The sequence below is a fragment of the Bemisia tabaci genome, chromosome 1 (assembly GCF_918797505.1).
Source record: "Bemisia tabaci chromosome 1, PGI_BMITA_v3".
Taxonomy (NCBI): Eukaryota; Metazoa; Arthropoda; class Insecta; order Hemiptera; family Aleyrodidae; genus Bemisia; species Bemisia tabaci.
Genome location: NC_092793.1, coordinates 29,253,042 through 29,269,464, shown reverse-complemented (window position 1 = coordinate 29,269,464; position 16,423 = coordinate 29,253,042). Strand labels below are relative to the sequence as shown.

The 16,423-nt window shown below is 39.5% G+C and overlaps 1 protein-coding gene across 2 annotated transcripts in view; it reads right to left on the bottom strand.

The window, feature by feature from the left end:
- LOC109041143 (protein amalgam) overlaps positions 1-13,038 on the bottom strand; it is a 641,206-nt gene extending 628,168 nt beyond the window's left edge. For both annotated transcript variants that reach the window (XM_019057352.2, XM_019057353.2), the window contains exon 1: positions 12,834-13,038. The gene's annotated coding sequence lies outside the window, so the exon portion shown is untranslated. The remainder of the gene's footprint in view (positions 1-12,833) is intronic.
- Positions 13,039-16,423: the final 3,385 nt, after the last annotated feature.

Below are 16,423 nucleotides of genomic sequence, written 5' to 3'. Positions count from 1 at the left end.
AGGGCCTACGAGAGAATTATTTACACTGGGCTTGAAACAAATTCAGGAGTCTCCGATGTTCAGTGGCATGTCTGGGAAAAATTTGGGATACAGCACAAGCAAGTACTACGCAGTCAATGCAGAAAATGACTACGATCTGGCTGGAAAATTTATGGCCATGTCTTTCTTGCACGGCGGACCAGGGCCAAATTTTTTCTCTGAACACCTGTATGATAGTGTTTTGGTGGAAGCGGTGATCAATCCCTCCATCGCCTTTATTGGTCCTGCACACAGGCCAATCAGGGCGCAAGAAACCTTCAGTTACTGAGAGAAGCTGTCGGTAACGAGGATTTGCTGGATGCTGGGATAAAAGATTATCCCACAAACCAAAATAAAAAGGAAACTTTTGTTAGCCGCAAGTCATCCCGTTTTTTCCACCTTTCATCTCTTGGGGGGCTCATAATAATTGACTGTAATTTTTTACAGGCTGCTACACTGAGAAAAAACTATGGCTTATAAACCTATTAGAGGTAAATATGGAACACCACTAATAGTAGTACCTCTACATATAATAATAGCACATATACCTTAGTTATGGTCTCTGTACCTTAATTAGGTACAGAGACCTTAGTATGGTTCACAGACCGAGAATCATTAGTTTATTTACGACTATTATAGGTGTTCCATATTTACCACTAATAGGTTTATAAACCATAGCTTTTTCTCAGTGTAGAGCTCCCGCATCGTATGTTGAGACAAACGTCAAAGATCGGTTAGTAGCGCCGATGCCGCACCAGACAGCGACAACGGTCATCAACTCTGTACTAGCCAATGCTAGCCAACATGAAAATATCACCGAATCGCCGACTCGCGCGGCAAATTCGAATTGCGTTGGTATGAACCGGTAATTGCTGGGCAGAAAACGCATTAAGCAGGTAGAAACCACTTGCTTGATTCGTTTTCTATAATTTTTAGAGCTAAATATTTATTCATCTTAAAATATATGCGAGAAAATTAATTTCACTCTTATGACACTGAGATTATAATGATCAAAGTAGCAGGATACACGTGCTTCAGGTTTGAAAATGTCTATGCATGCGAGCCAATTGAATCACAGTAAAACTTTCCTGTTTTTTCCTGTTTTCTGCAAGCTTCTATAAATCTTGTAGCTGGTATAAAAGTGTAATTCTTTTGGGAAAATTAATTTAGTTGGTGATTGATTGCATTATTTTTTCTTTTCTGTATTGTGCATGTGTTGTTCATTGGGAAATGGTGCTTCCTTTCTTCCGCTGCTGAAAAATGTCTAAGTTAGGACACGGCAAAGCTCTAAGGTCCCAGACCAAAGAGGTAATCCTAAATGTGTATGATTACATGCAAGCAGAGAAGTAAGCCGGTGCTTCAAACAATGTTAGTGCGGTACAAAAACGCGTTTGTGAGGCAACAAAAATTTCGAAGGCTTCATTAAATCGTACTTTGAAAGAGCGGGAGTCAGTGCAATATGGGGCAGTGGAGGAACTTGTAACACCAGGGAAGAAGCGCCCAAAAACCGTCTTCAAATCAAATATCGATGATTTTGACAGAGCTGCGATTACAAGGATAATCTATAACTTTCACAAGACGGATAAGCGACTGCCCACCATCGCTCTGATTAAACCACTGATCGAGGAGAGACTCGGACTGCAATGTTGCCCAAACACTTTACTGAAAATCGTAAAGGAGCTGGGCTTCAAGTGGGTTAAGAGTGTCGACAACCGTAAGGTTTTAATAGAGAAGCATGAAGTTAGATTGCTGCGAGTAGAGTACCTTCGAAAGATAGCAGTTTACAGGAGAGAAGGTCGCCCAATTATTTACAACGATGAGACGTACGTAAACAGCTCACACACTAAACCAAGCGCGTGGAATGATGGAAGCTTGGAGGGAGCAATGAAGCCAATTGGCAGAGGAAAGCGCTTAATTGTCGTCCATGCAGGAGGTGAAACGGAGGCAACTAGATCCGGCGCCAACAAGTAATAGTAGAAAGGGGGAAATGCAAGCGTGGCTAACAGCAAAAGGCATACCGTGGGAAGAAACTATGGTCAAACCTGACCTGCACTGAGAAAAAGCTATGGTTTATAAACCTATTAGTGGTAAATATGGAACACCTATAATAGTCGTAAATAAACTAATGATTCTCGGTCTGTGAACCATACTAAGGTCTCTGTACCTAATTAAGGTACAGAGACCATAACTAAGGTATATGTGCTATTATTATATGTAGAGGTACTACTATTAGTGGTGTTCCATATTTACCTCTAATAGGTTTATAAGCCATAGTTTTTTCTCAGTGTGTACAAGTTAGTGAAATTGTACAAGCCATTTCACAAAACTTTTGCACTGGACAGAATAGCACAGGAACACGGTCATGTGATATTACGCTTACCCCCATATCACCCAGATTTGAACCCTATAGAAAAAATGTGGGCTCTTCTGAAGGATGATGTTGCAGCAAAGAATGTACAATTCACAATGAAAGAAGTCCATAGACTAGCCACAGAAAAGCTTGCGACCATCACTGTGGAGGATTGGAAGAAGCGCTGCGAACGGGCAAAAAGATTCGAGCAATTCTACAGGGAGCAAGATGTCATTGTCGATGAATTGCAGGACCGCTTCATCATCAACCTAGGCGAAGACTCAAGTGAAGAAGATTCTGACCCAGATGAGCCAGCGGAGGTAGGAGAAACAGTCGACTACGACGACAATGATGACAAAGGGGATAGTGACGCAGATGAGCCGGATGAAGTTATGGAAGGGGTTCATTTTCTTCCGAATGATAGTGATGCAGCCTGAAAATGATTTAAAAGTGCATACATTTGTAAATATATCATGGTGCTTTCTACGTGTTAAAGTGTCTTATCAAATTCACATTTTCCTTCCAATTATTTTGCTAAATTCTCTTAATTTTTTTTTTAATTTAAATTTTATTTGCCCGCGTCAAACAGTTGTAATTCCTACATTAACCAGTCTGTATAATTACGTTAGTACTTACTAGAAATAGAAACTAAATTCCGAATCATACAACTTATCCATACGCTCCAGCATCGTATCACATTGCCATTCACTCCACACTTCATCCACATTTAATCATCACTATACATGTCACACCAAAGGAGTTTTGCAGTAAAGACAACACTGATTACTTATTTTCCGAAAATTCACAAGGAATTTGCCAGGTAAATAATTTAATCGTCCTTTATAGACGCTATTAGTGGCGACGTCATCATAGGGATTCTCCATTATATCGAATTGGATCCAAACAATATCATTGGCATAACCTCTTTCAATGCTACCAATGCGGAAAAATCGATAGATATCGCTTTTCTGTGACGTTGCACTAATAGCGTCTATAAGCTAGCAGTTTCATTCAGACTGCAGGAATGAAGGTAATCTGTTTGTTTATGACCAACGTTTTCAGGAAAGAACGTAGGAAGGTAAACAACGGCCTATGTTGGTCGGTGACGGTGACCGGTGCTAGGTCGGATCATTTTGACGTTTGTCTCAACATACGATGCGGGAGCTCTAAAGAAAGTTGCTTAAGTGCTTGCAAATTGAGTATTATATTGCTGAAACGACCATAACCCACTTTGGGTTTTGTAGAGTTTAACAGTAATGCCCTCATATGGAGCAAGTCTGTTAGTATGTGGAGGGAAAATAATAAAATCAGGATTAAAGACTAACATCCCATGCCAAAACGACCGTACTCACACTTGTTGTGGTTACCTACAGTTGGTTAGGGTATGAATTGCTCAGGCAAGGACACAAACGGTTAGGTCTTGCCTCCTCAAGGCCGTTTCGGGCCTTTTTTTAATGCGGCGAGAGCATGCATACAAGGCTGTGAGTAATTTTAAATAAATAAAAATTAATGAGGAATCAGTTTGAGGTTTCTTTTTTTGTTTCACATCCTGCGATTAGTTTTGAGTAAGTTTTCATTGATCGTCTTTTCGTCCGGTTACAGCAAAAAGCATCAACCAAAAAGAGTGAGCCAGATTTGGGCGCTGACTCTCAATCTGAAAGTAAATCAAGTTCAATCTGTAGCGATAAGCCTTCCGAGGAAACCCATGAGAACAAAACATCAACAAAAAAGAGTGAACCAGATTTAAGCGCAGTTATTTTGGTTGAAATGTTATGTGTTTTATCAAGATGGTTCAATGAGTAAGATAGGTGATGAAAATTGTGAGCAGGTAGGCTATCTCCTTTTTTTTGGAGATTTATACTCAGGCCATTTTGATCCACTTAAACTTAATTTATCGGATAAAAATTGTTTATGGAATGACTTCAAATCTCACTTTCCTTCATTGTCGTATCAAAGTTAATCTTTAAATTTATCTACTACTATAAAGAAGAAAAGAGGATATAGAGTTGGACATGAAATTCGTGTGAATCAATTGAACTTAACTAAAAAAAATATACCTAAAAAAATCCTGAGGTTAATCAAAAATCAGTAAAAAAATGTACCTAAAAAAATCCTGAGATTACTCAAAAATCTTTTAAAAAATATACCAAAAGAAAATCCCCAACTCAATCAAAAGGCTGTTAAGAATTATAATCAAAAACACCCTGAAATTCATTTCTTCTGCTTTGAAATATCAAAAGAAAAATGCAGAGAAAGAGTAAATTTCGTGTCCGTGTGCACGAGGTATCTTACTCAATTCTTCGAACATGTCGTCCGAAGATGAGATTGCTACCCCTACTACCGGTAAAGGTCGGAAAGACCAATTGAAGGCTCGAAAAGGCAAAGGAGCCAGGAACAAACGCAATGCTAAAGAGATTGCGAAACGGCTCAAAAGGAAGTTGGCTAAGTTACAATGTGTGACATGGTCAAACTTTTCAGCCTTACACCATGCAGAAAGACACATGGGTAGAAAACCTGTCTAATGTGGTTTTACCATCCTAAGTGCTGCGTGTCATGTGTCTGGGGCATATGATCTCTGTGCCTTTTCTTTAAATTCAGCTGAAACGAATCCTCAAACTTTCGTCCTATTCCTTTTGAAAAATGTATCTCGTACGTTGAAGACACCATTCGCGATGAACCTTTTATGGTTGCGGCAAAGATCAGAGAATGTGTCTGGGACGCTATCAATTCGACCATAGGCGATTATTTGAAAGTTGGGTACTAGAAGGAACCGAAGGGTTTCCGTTTTCTGCAGAGGAGGCGGAATTTCGAAGATGTCCATTTTTTTTAAATTTTTCGAAAATTTCCCAGACTTATCTTATTTCTCCGGGGAAACTTCGCTGAGCAAGAGTGCATATTATATGTAGAGGCTTGCCGCTGCCACTGCCAGCGACTCAATCACCGAGCTGTACCTTTCTAGCGCTAGCAGTAGCGACTATCGGCTTTTCCATCGCTAGCAGGAGCGACAATAGGTCGCTTTATCACCGGCGATACAAAGTTTACAGTCCGGATATAAAAGCGATACGAATGGATCACTAGACAAGGTACCCTAGTGGAAGTCAGCCTTGTGCAGGTCCGTGCGGCGGAAGGCTAGGTCCGTGCAAGTCCCCGTCACCTCCCGTGAGCCCGTGCAGAGGGAAGCGAAACAAAGGCATAATTTCGGGAATCCCATCCTTCGCAGATGGCTGCACGAGGTGACGGGGACTTGCACGGACCTAGCCTTCCGCCGCACGGACCTGCACAAGGCTGACTTCCACTAGGGTACGAATTTAAGCATTCCGATACATGTTTCTTAACCAAAATTTCACGTAGTACACGATTCGCGCAACGAAAATTACTGAAACCAACTCCTAACGAAGATATTAACCTTTTCATTTCACATTGGTTACGAGGAATTTGAACTGCCCGCTCACAAGAAACTCAAAGCTCTACGTGAGTCAAATCGCGCACGACAACGGTCTCAGCAAGTTTCTTAATCGAGCAATATTCATTTCCCACCATGTGTTGTTCAAACTATAGGCAATTTGCTATAGCAGAGCCAAAGCGTCAAGATTGAGGTTGCCAGATTTTTACATTGCGCAGAGACTGTAATGATATCGTTTAGCGCGCGATGTGAATCACGTAGAGCATTGAGTTTTCATGAGCGGGTGGTTTGAATTCACGCATCAAGAATCATTAAATATCGTTGTGAGGAGTTGATTTCGATAATTTTCATTGTGCGCATCGTGCTCTACGTGAAATTTTAGTTACGGAACATGTATCAGAGTTCTGAAATTCGTACCTTGTCTAGTGGTCCATTCCTATAGCCAGCTCTAGGGGCGATGCAAAATCCTACAGCTGGCTATTAGATTTTCCTGTCGCACGGAGAAAAAAACCTCATGCGTGGGACCCGAAGTTTAGGTCATATGGATCTCTGAAGTTTTCAGATTGAGCATCTGAACACTTTAGATCTAGCTGTCGAGGTTCGGATCACACATCTGAAACTTCAGTTCTTACTTCAGATGTGAGAACCGAAGTTTTTCGGATGTGAAAACCGAAGTACTTCAGATGTAAGAACTGAAGTTTCAGATGTGGGATCTGAACCTCGACAGCTAGATCTAAAGTGTTCAGATGCTCAATTCGAAAACTTCAGAGATCCATATGACCTAAACTTCGGGTCCCACGCACGAAGTTTTTTTCTCCGTGCGCCTCTATCGCTTATTTCTACCAGGGTACGTCAGAGAGGGTTTCAAGATTGACAGTGACTGGGACTGCCTTTTACTCTCTTCTGAAGTAAAAGAATCCTTCGATAAAAATTAGACATTTTAAATGAAATCATATTTTGGCGAAAATGGTAAACTTCGCTGATTCTTTGCAGAAGAGGTAACGGGAGAATTAGTATATCACGAATGTCCAGGTGATCTGTATATCAGGCCAAAATTCGATTTACTTCCTGAAGTACCAATGGAGAATTTGCACGCAATTTTTTTATTGCTTCATCTGAAAGTGCCTAATGAGCTGAGTTCGCAACATTTTTCATAATTTTTTTCTGACATGGGAAATTGGAGAAAAATTGATTTAAAAGTGAGAAAATGTGCCGCCTTGTGACGTCATCTGGCGGCATTTCCCATTTAAACACATGTATTTTAGCAGAATCGGTTATTTTGTCATATCTCCTCTAATAATTGCTCAATTTATGAATCAAGGGTATCTTCGTGTTCAGTTCACTCAGAGGATTCCACTTAAACAGGAAATTCATCAAATTTCAGACCCTTGCAAATTCTCCATTAGGTCAGGTAAAAAACACTAGACAACGAAAAATCAAGGTTAAACTCTGATGAAGATGTTTTTGTTGTGCTGGTGAAGAATACGAAATTCACATGCTTCGCTGCTGATTATAAAGTCAAAGTACATGACTCTGACAACTTGTGATTATCAATCGAGGAATATACTGATAAACGTTGCGTTCTTCAATCAAACGAAACATCCAATGTGGTAAGAACCAGGGGTGCTGCAGGCAGTTTTGCAGGATTTCCTCTGTGGCTCGTGGCCTTTGCTGACAGTAAATATAAATGCTTTTTAAACTATTTTGGATAATTTAATGGCTGATAGTGTCCTGTAACGAATCGATGTTGAGACAATACCAGACTACGTTTCTCGATTGCGGTGTATAAAAATCTCCGCTCATATTTAATTTTTTTGAAGGAGAAAACATCAATATCATTCCCTGAAGTTTTCGCAGAATTTTCTTTGCACGGCAACGAAAAATCACGAATTTCAAGAATTGATGTTGAGTAATTGCGTTGAGATGATGAATGTACTGCTTCACACGGACATGATAATATGACGGATGCTTCAGCAGGAAAGCTAATTCTAGAAAATGGGTACTGAGAATTTACTTTGACCAGAAACCAAGCCGTAACTTGCATAAAATCTTCTTTTCACGGAAGCGGACGCGTTTCGGAGGTTACCTGCCCTCCATCATCGGCGCGACTGGTCAATTCCAATCAGCTGATTTCGGTCCCGGATTATTTCCCGTCCCTCCATCGTTGTCACATCTCGAGTGTATTGTTGTAAACAGTCTGTTATTTACTCCCGTTAGATCCGTATTGAAAAGAAGATTTTATGCAAGTGAGTGGTTCAAAAATTGTCTTAAAAGTTTTTTAAATTTTTTAGAATCTTAAATTTTACTCTTGTGTAGTGTTTTAAACTCCTAAAAAATCGTTTCACCAAGCCGTAAGTTGGAAATGATGGCTCTCAAAGTGAATGCCCGACAGAGGTCACTTCTCAACTTCAGGAAGTTAAAATAATACAGGATTCTCCTAATTAAAATCAAAAATATTTCACCTCAATACCGCGGAAACTACTCGAGTCTTTCATCGATGTGAGCAAAGTGCTCATAAGTGTCGAAGATTTGCGAGAGGCGAAAACCCATGATTTTCCTTCAATTTCGCGTGATACCAAATACCTACTCCGCAGTTCGAATAGTTGCTCGCTTCATTTCCGCTTGTTGAAAGTGAGAAATTACGCTGATTACATCTCAATATCGCAATAAGTTTCCGGCGGATTCTTAAAATCCTTAACAAATACGTTATTTTCATCTCCCAGAATCGCAGGAAATGAGCGATGGTTTTAGTTGTTACGTAAAAAAAAAGAAAAGAAAAAGATTTTACAGGATAATCGCCGCAATAATCACGGCAAATACAGGATATTCCTCCTCGAGTGTTTTGCTATTGATTAATTATTTTAGTCGATCGGTCGTAAAAGTGGCATGATTAGTTTTAGTTTTGACGTGAATCTAGTTTAAGTCATGCGTGGAATCGGCCAGGGTTGCTCGCTAAGAGCGGCCAAAAAGAAACGCCGTCATTTCAGTAGTATTTCAGTGCGGGTTGCATACCCAGCCCGGAGAATTTTGCAATCGCGCTGAAGAAGCACATGTGCGAGTGACCCTTCCACAAAAACAGAGAGAAAATATATATCAAGCGGACCGAAACACAAGTTTTGGCGATACAGAATTTACTTGTTTCCTTATTTTAAAAAAAAATCGAAAATCGATTAATTGCAGCGGAAGAATCGATTCTGGCCGAAAAATCGAGGACGGAAAATCGATTCGATATTATCGATTTTTTCCGTGAAAAAATCGATGTTGGGAATGTGTGGCAAAAGTGGCATCACTAATTAAGTCAGAAGGTAAAATACCCAGGAATTAGCAATCTGTTCCGGAAAAGAGAGAAAGGGAAAAGGAGGAAGAATACTGCTGGAAGAATACTGACCTGCATTTGCTGAGCCTGCATCATTTGATGGTGATCCGAATCCTGATTTATCGGATGGAAATGAAAGTGTTGATTTTAATTGGCTTCACTTCGATCAAGCCGAGCAGAATTATCTGCACTCTTCAGACGAAGGTGAACAAGACGCCGACGATGATTTTGAAGAACTTTATGCCTATTATGTCAATGAAGCAAAATCAACGGTAAAAGATATGCCGCCTGACGAATTACAGGATTTGAAAAATTTCCTGAAAGAATGGTCAGCCGAAAATTCTATCACTCCACGGTTACAGTGCACGGTTACTTGGAATGTTTTTAAAAATAGCATTTCACCAAACTGGAGATGATTCATAGAGTACATAGGGTCGTAATGTAATTGGGAGAGCTGGCACCACTTTTGAGCATTTTCCATGTCCCGAATTCCGAGACTCCTGTGTGACGCCGGGTCACTTTTTCGATACATAATCGATTGTTTGCGATACACGGGTACCCGGCCATCCGATGACAACAACAACAACAACAACAACAAAGGTGATAGGAATAACCACGTATTCCACACCGCCATTTTGGATCGAAAATGTATCGAAAAAGCGACCCGAACTCGGCGCACACCGGGCTCGGAATTCGTCGAGCAGAACATGGCGCCAGCTCTCCCATTTACATTACGACTCTATGTACTCTATGAGATGATTAAATAACGTCATTTCATTTCGCCTTCAATTTCAGTGTAGGCAACAGAAACTTCCGCGTGGTCGAATAGCGGTATCGTCGTGAAATGGCACGCTCACTCAGGCAAAACAAGCTCTAATGTGGTCGAATAGTGGTATCATCCCCGAAACAATATCGGCCCAATGCTCCCCGTTATTAAATTAATAATTTTTGGTGAAGCATCTAGACCCGTGACTTCAGTCACGGGCTTTCCGCTAGTTATTAATATTTCCATTTCACAAGAGAGCGTATGAGTCAAAACTTCAGAACAGTAATTAGTTTACCTCTTACAATGACCTTCCGAACAAATGAATGTTTGCGCTTTTACGCCCTGCATTTCAGAAGACGAAGTTACATTTGAAGATTTACCACTTTTTACGGATGCATTAGCCTCTGAATTAATCTCCAAAACAGGCCCTGAACTAAGATTTTTGAAAGCAGTAGAAAATTTGAAAAACACTTTTAAACCACTGGATGTGGATGTCGATTTCAGTGCAGGGAAACCCGTAGATGCAGTGGATGCGAATGTAAGTATGGAATATTTTGTTTGGGATGCAAGTAATAAGTTAAGGCGTGACAAAATGTCTGTCGCCAAAAAACTGATGAAACTTCGATACGGTGAACCTAACCAGTGCAAATTCATGCTGCACTGATGAATGAAATAAATGTGAAAGAAACCATTGTGGCCACTACTGCCATGCTAGGGAAAAATGCCGCATGGAAAACCGAGACACTTAATTTCAATTCGAAGATGTCCTTTGTTAGTTCAGGTTCAGAGGGTTAAATCTTAACCAGATATGAACTAAGGTAGTGGTAAAGAAAGAATTTCCACAACTTTCTTCTAAAGCCAACGTACAAGCTCAATTATAAAATAACATGTCAAATTTTAAGCGATGAAAATATTCTTAAAAACTGCCCTGACTTTCTATTTCTTTTTGCAGATTTCAATCCCACAAACGAGACAGTTTGCGGAAAAATTGGTTGTGTAATAGGGTCCTAACTGTACAGCAGAACCTTGCAGACTTAAAATTTAAGTCGAGAAGTTTTCATCAGATGGAACGGACCTAGAGTCGAACTGATGAATTCACAAAAAAAGTGGGGGGAAAATTGCACAGCGAAGTATTCAGAAATGGAATTGATGTGGTGGTTGAATGCAAAGAGAAGGCTAAAATGCTGGATTGGGGGCGAAATTGGTAAAAGAAGAGAGGGATGGTAAAAAAGGGTCTTGAAGGGTTGAAAGATCTCTTTGATCTTCAAGTATATTACTCAATTTTCTTTCAACTCAAAAAATCTTATCTCTCATGCTTGATGTAAAAATGTCTGGCTTTTTAAGTTTGATTTAAAAATAATGTTGAAATTAATAAAATGGGGGATTTGAACTATCTAATATTCCAAAATGAAACCGTGAGTGCTAATAAAACAGCAATTATTCCTACTGTATTGACTTCAATTCAAAACTGCTATTAACCAGTTCTTCATAGTTCTTTTTTTACTTTTGTTTCAAGTTTATTTTTGTTCCCTACCTATTTTGAAAAATATAATCCAAACCTATCTATACTTCTATTACGTACTCAACATTTTTTAATTTCCAATTAACTTTAATTCATTATAATTGACCAGATAGGAGAACAGGAACTATTCATTATCAATCTAAATGACTCATCAAGTGAAGATGAAGATGTTAGTGATCCTGATGAACCTAAGGAAGTATCAGACGATGAATAAGCTGGTACATCAAGTGACTTGATGGAAGGTGTTCAGTACATGTCCGCTGACGACTGACCCAAGAGTCAAATCATGGACCATCAATCGAATCAAGTATAAGTTTTGAAAATGACCTTAGCCTCTTAGATGAACGTGAATGAGTGAATAATAATAACATGTAAATAACTGAGTCAAATACTCACTTCAACAATAGATTAAGCACAATAAACTATTAAATAAAACGGAGAATCAGCCGTGTTTGTTTCAGTATGTTCAATTTGACTAGTTCATTGAGTACATTTAACATTAGTACGGACCGTGCATTGAGGCATGGTGTGTCTTTCTGAGGACACAATGTTTGTTTTCACATAAAATATCCCGTAAAACATACCTTGATAGGTACTGATGTTTTTCAAATGCATAAATTCAAGTTTCCAGCTCTTGGGATAAACAATAAACAAGTGTACTTGAGTTACATCGCACACCTTAGTTACTGTTACAGTCTTTAAGGGATAAAAATATCGATGGTGAAACTACCTAACGGCATACCTCCGTTTGCGACTTAGCATACTTCCTGTTGTGCTTTAAATTTTAGGTGAAGAACCATTCAACGTCCGTTCTTAGAAACTTCTGTAACTATCTTCTCTATGCAAGGCAAGTTCTAAGAAAACTTCAAGGTGTAATACTGATTTTTTTTCTTTGAAGGATAAACCAGGAGCAAAGATTTTTAGAATTGGGGAAAAGAAAAGAATAGACAAACGTAACACCAGAGAATGGCACCATTCAATAGAAATTTACATGGTAACCAATGGGCCTACTTCATGTGACACTTGTTTATTCTTTTCTTTCCCATGTTCTAGACACTGCATACGAGATAAATAGTTTAATAGTATCACCATCGATATAGCAACCCCAGGAACGACACTTCGGCTCAACTGTTGCACATCGTTACTGTTACAAGGTGAAAATACTGTTCGATTAAGAGGCATTGAAGTGCATGGATTGATTCATGAATGATCTAGCACTTCATTCTGTCTTTCTCCTGTTTAGTCTAAAACAACCGCCGGTTTTGAACGAAAGGATCATTTTATTTTCCCTTCCCTTGGTCTCTTGAAGCTCATAGCTTTTCCTATCGATTGCAAATATCTACCTGCTTACGGGACAGAAAGCGAAATTGAGAGTAAGATAGGGTGCAATGTTGAGGTATAATAAAGGAGTAGTTCAAGGGTAGAATTGAAATCAGTAGCGAGTGAAGTATCACAAACCTTGACTCCAGAATCAGGAAAACCAAGCCAGAGAACGAAACGAAGTTGATCACAGGCACAGGACGGGAGCAAGGCGATTCCTCCATTCTTGAGACTGGTCATGCACGGTTTACATGTGTATCGACACATTCTTGCACTAGAATTGACTGCACAAAAACGGGCACGGACGGTATGAGAAATGTTTCCTTCAGCGCCATTTATACAATACGAGCTATACGAGCACCACGAGGCACGCACGCCGCACGAGGCGAAGGACCAGAACCAGAAGACGCACGATCACGATCTACTAAGAAAATAGCGGTTTCCCATAGAGAAAAAAAAGGAGGTGTTTGCATTTCGGGCATCTTGGAGTATTTTGATGACTTGATGACGTAGGTGGGTACAGCTGGGTACAGGGACGTCCCCTTCACACTGTACCCACCTACGTCATCAAGTCATATAAAATTCCAAGATGCCCGAAATGCAAACACCTCCTTTTTTTTCTCTATGGCGGTTTCCATTTCGCCGGTTGCCGGTTCGCGCGGAATAGAGTATGTGTAGTGTAGGTGAGGGTGGATCATAGAGAAAAAAAAGGAGGTGTTTGCATTTCGGGCATCTTGGAATTTTTCATAGAGTATCTATAGCTTTGATGACGTCAGTGGGTACAGCGACGTTTTTATCCCGTCGATTTTCTTGGAAATGGTGTAATTTAAGGGAAAAAGTCATTCTATAAAAAGTTCTTGAAATTATATAAAGAGTTGATTTAAGTAAAAAAATCGGACATTATGGTCCGTTTTTACAGCGGCAACATAACCCTCAACGAGCGTCTTGTTTACAGTGATGACGTAGGTGGGTACAAATCCTCAAGATGCAAACACCTCCTTTTTTTTCTCTATGAGGGTGGATTTGTTGGTGTAAGTGTGTACAACAGGTTGTAACTGCCGAGTGCCGAGTCATCATCTATTCATCTACTATTCATTTACGACCAGAGTGGCATGAAACGTAAGAAAGAAATGAAAGATTAGAAATTTCAGTGAAATAACACATGAAATTTCACGATGCTGTGAATTATTTCATATTATTCAGGGGCTAGAGCATGCAACCCGTACGCAAACATTCAAAAATAGGAGAAAATCCCAATTTCCACACTGTGCGAAACATGATCCATTGCTTTCCGTACCTCTGTTTACTGAAAATGAAGTAAAAATTTGAGGGAAAAATGCATTTTGGTTCTTAGGTATATCCGGCCATTAAAATTTAATGGTCGCGATTGATCAACTTCGAAACAATAGCTACGTTTATGCGAGGCTCGAAACCGGGGTTTCACGAAACCCGAGTTTGTAATGCAAGTTTCCTCCGTCGGGTTTATGCGGGCGCTGTAACCCGACTTTCGCGGGAAATCAAACTTTCCGATTTTGGCGCTGTTTATGCGCATATTTTCGATTGAACTTGAATTTCATGTTGGCGCCATTTTCACACTCTATTTTCACAAGCTATACTTCATTTTTCCACTATGAATTGATTCAATAAATTATTAGGTATTACTCTTTTATCCTGTGTATGTTCAATTTTTCCACAATATATAAGCGGAGGCTTCATCTTCACTAGAAAAGCCTTTACTGACTTTATGAGCAACAGTTGGAAAAATGACAGTAGATGTTTAATCATTTTACGTTCATCTTTAAAATTGAATGAATACCTAATCTCAACAACCCTCCAAATCATGGTCGAGCTTATATTCTGAGTTCAGAAAAGTTGCCATAGGTAATTTTTAGTGATGTTAAAAATAATTTTGGCAGGTGCAGAAATTCATCATGTTGTTGATTGAGCTTCTAATGATCTTACAGTAGGTAGATATACGCATTGAAAGTGTAGGAGTGCTAATCCAGTAAAGCACCGCACCTTCACTCCATGCTGTCGTAAAGATTGTATGTCTGCCATTATTGTAGTGAAACAAATAAAGAATCGGGATATACTTATGGGAATTCCTCCTTCAAGATATGATCAAAATAAGCAGATATTGATAGGTTAACAATGTATCGCTGAAGCAGAAGCGTCTAAATCCTCTTGAGGCAACGGACGGTGACAATCTCAACAAACTGGTGACGCTTCACAAATTTTGAATTTCCACATTCCCAGAGACACGCGCTGAAATCCTGTTTCTCACCCCTCTTTCCGACTGCTCTCCGAGTCCATGAGTAAGACAGGAAAAAAATAGGCAAGCTACCTACCACTGTTTGCCTACCTATGTGTGTTTTTCTTAAACTTGATTTTCAAAGGTGACTCATGTAAGGAGCAACTGTCAAACAAGATTTCAGAACCTGCCATTGCATTTCACTAACCTAAGACACAAACCCAACCTTACCATTGATATTCTTTCGCTTAGACTGTATATTATTCTCCCACTGAGATTCGATATGAACTCAATTCAAAAATCCTTCTGAATTTAATTATTCAGGTAGATTGGAATCTGGAGCTCTCAGTCTATCTGTAAAGCGCATTTACTAACATTCACTGCTGTCACAAGATATTTTTGCACAGGCAGAGCCACTTTCCACAGTTGATGCATCTCTAACGCCAAAGCTCAATTATGACAAGTGGTTCAACGACCAAAAATTGTTACACGCCTCAATAAAAACCTTATTCTTATCTCAAATTGAAAATCTTGGATCACAGAGCACTCACCGAAGAATCTCCTTCCTTCTGCATCAGCATGAGAAGAGTGACGATACTTTGGAGCAATAACTTTGAACTAGTTTCAATAAATGATGGCTTCAGAATTTGAGTCATCATTTACAAGAGATTGGATCAAAGAAATAAGTCAGCAGGTCACGGTTGTGGCTGGAGTCACACTTCCAGTAGGACAATCAGGAAATACGTACACGGATAACACACAAATTCAAGAGCTATGCAGCTCTGATTGGATCAGATTTTAGATTTAATCGGTAGATTGAAATGAAAATATTCGGTGCACTACTTAAAGGGAAGCAGGGTGCCTTATCTTGAAATCCTAGGCAAATCGTGCGGAAGCAGTAAAAAAGTTCTCCGCAGATGATGAACTGGTGGGTAAGGCTATTACTCAATTGTAGCCTGTAAAGCTTTTTGCTTGCTTTGCTTCTGTAGTCATAAAATGTTGATTAGAGTTGCAAGAATAATCTGAAAAAGCAGTAATAAGCCTGGATTCCATCTGACACTAAACACCTTCACTAGAAAATAACGTCCTACGTTTAGCTAAATAAGGATAAGTAAGCCACATATAACTGAAGGAATCACATAAAAGTGCTTAAGCAACAATTATAGTAAAATTATGATTGTAAAAAATGTTGAATAATAGCAAAATTAAAGCTAAATCGTGGGATAAGCACCAGTTGTTTACGAACGGTATGATAATAAATCCGCCATATTGCCGATCGCGCACCTGAAAATCGCATTTGAAGTCGAATTTCAACTAATTTCAACCTCCGGTTCGTTTATGCGGAGTGCGAAAACCTAGTCTTTAGTGTAAAATAAGGTTTCAAACACAAATTTCGGAAACCTACATTTCGTTAGTTCCGTATCGTTTATACCGTGATTTGAACCTTGGTTTCAAACTCAGGTTTCGATTGAAGTTA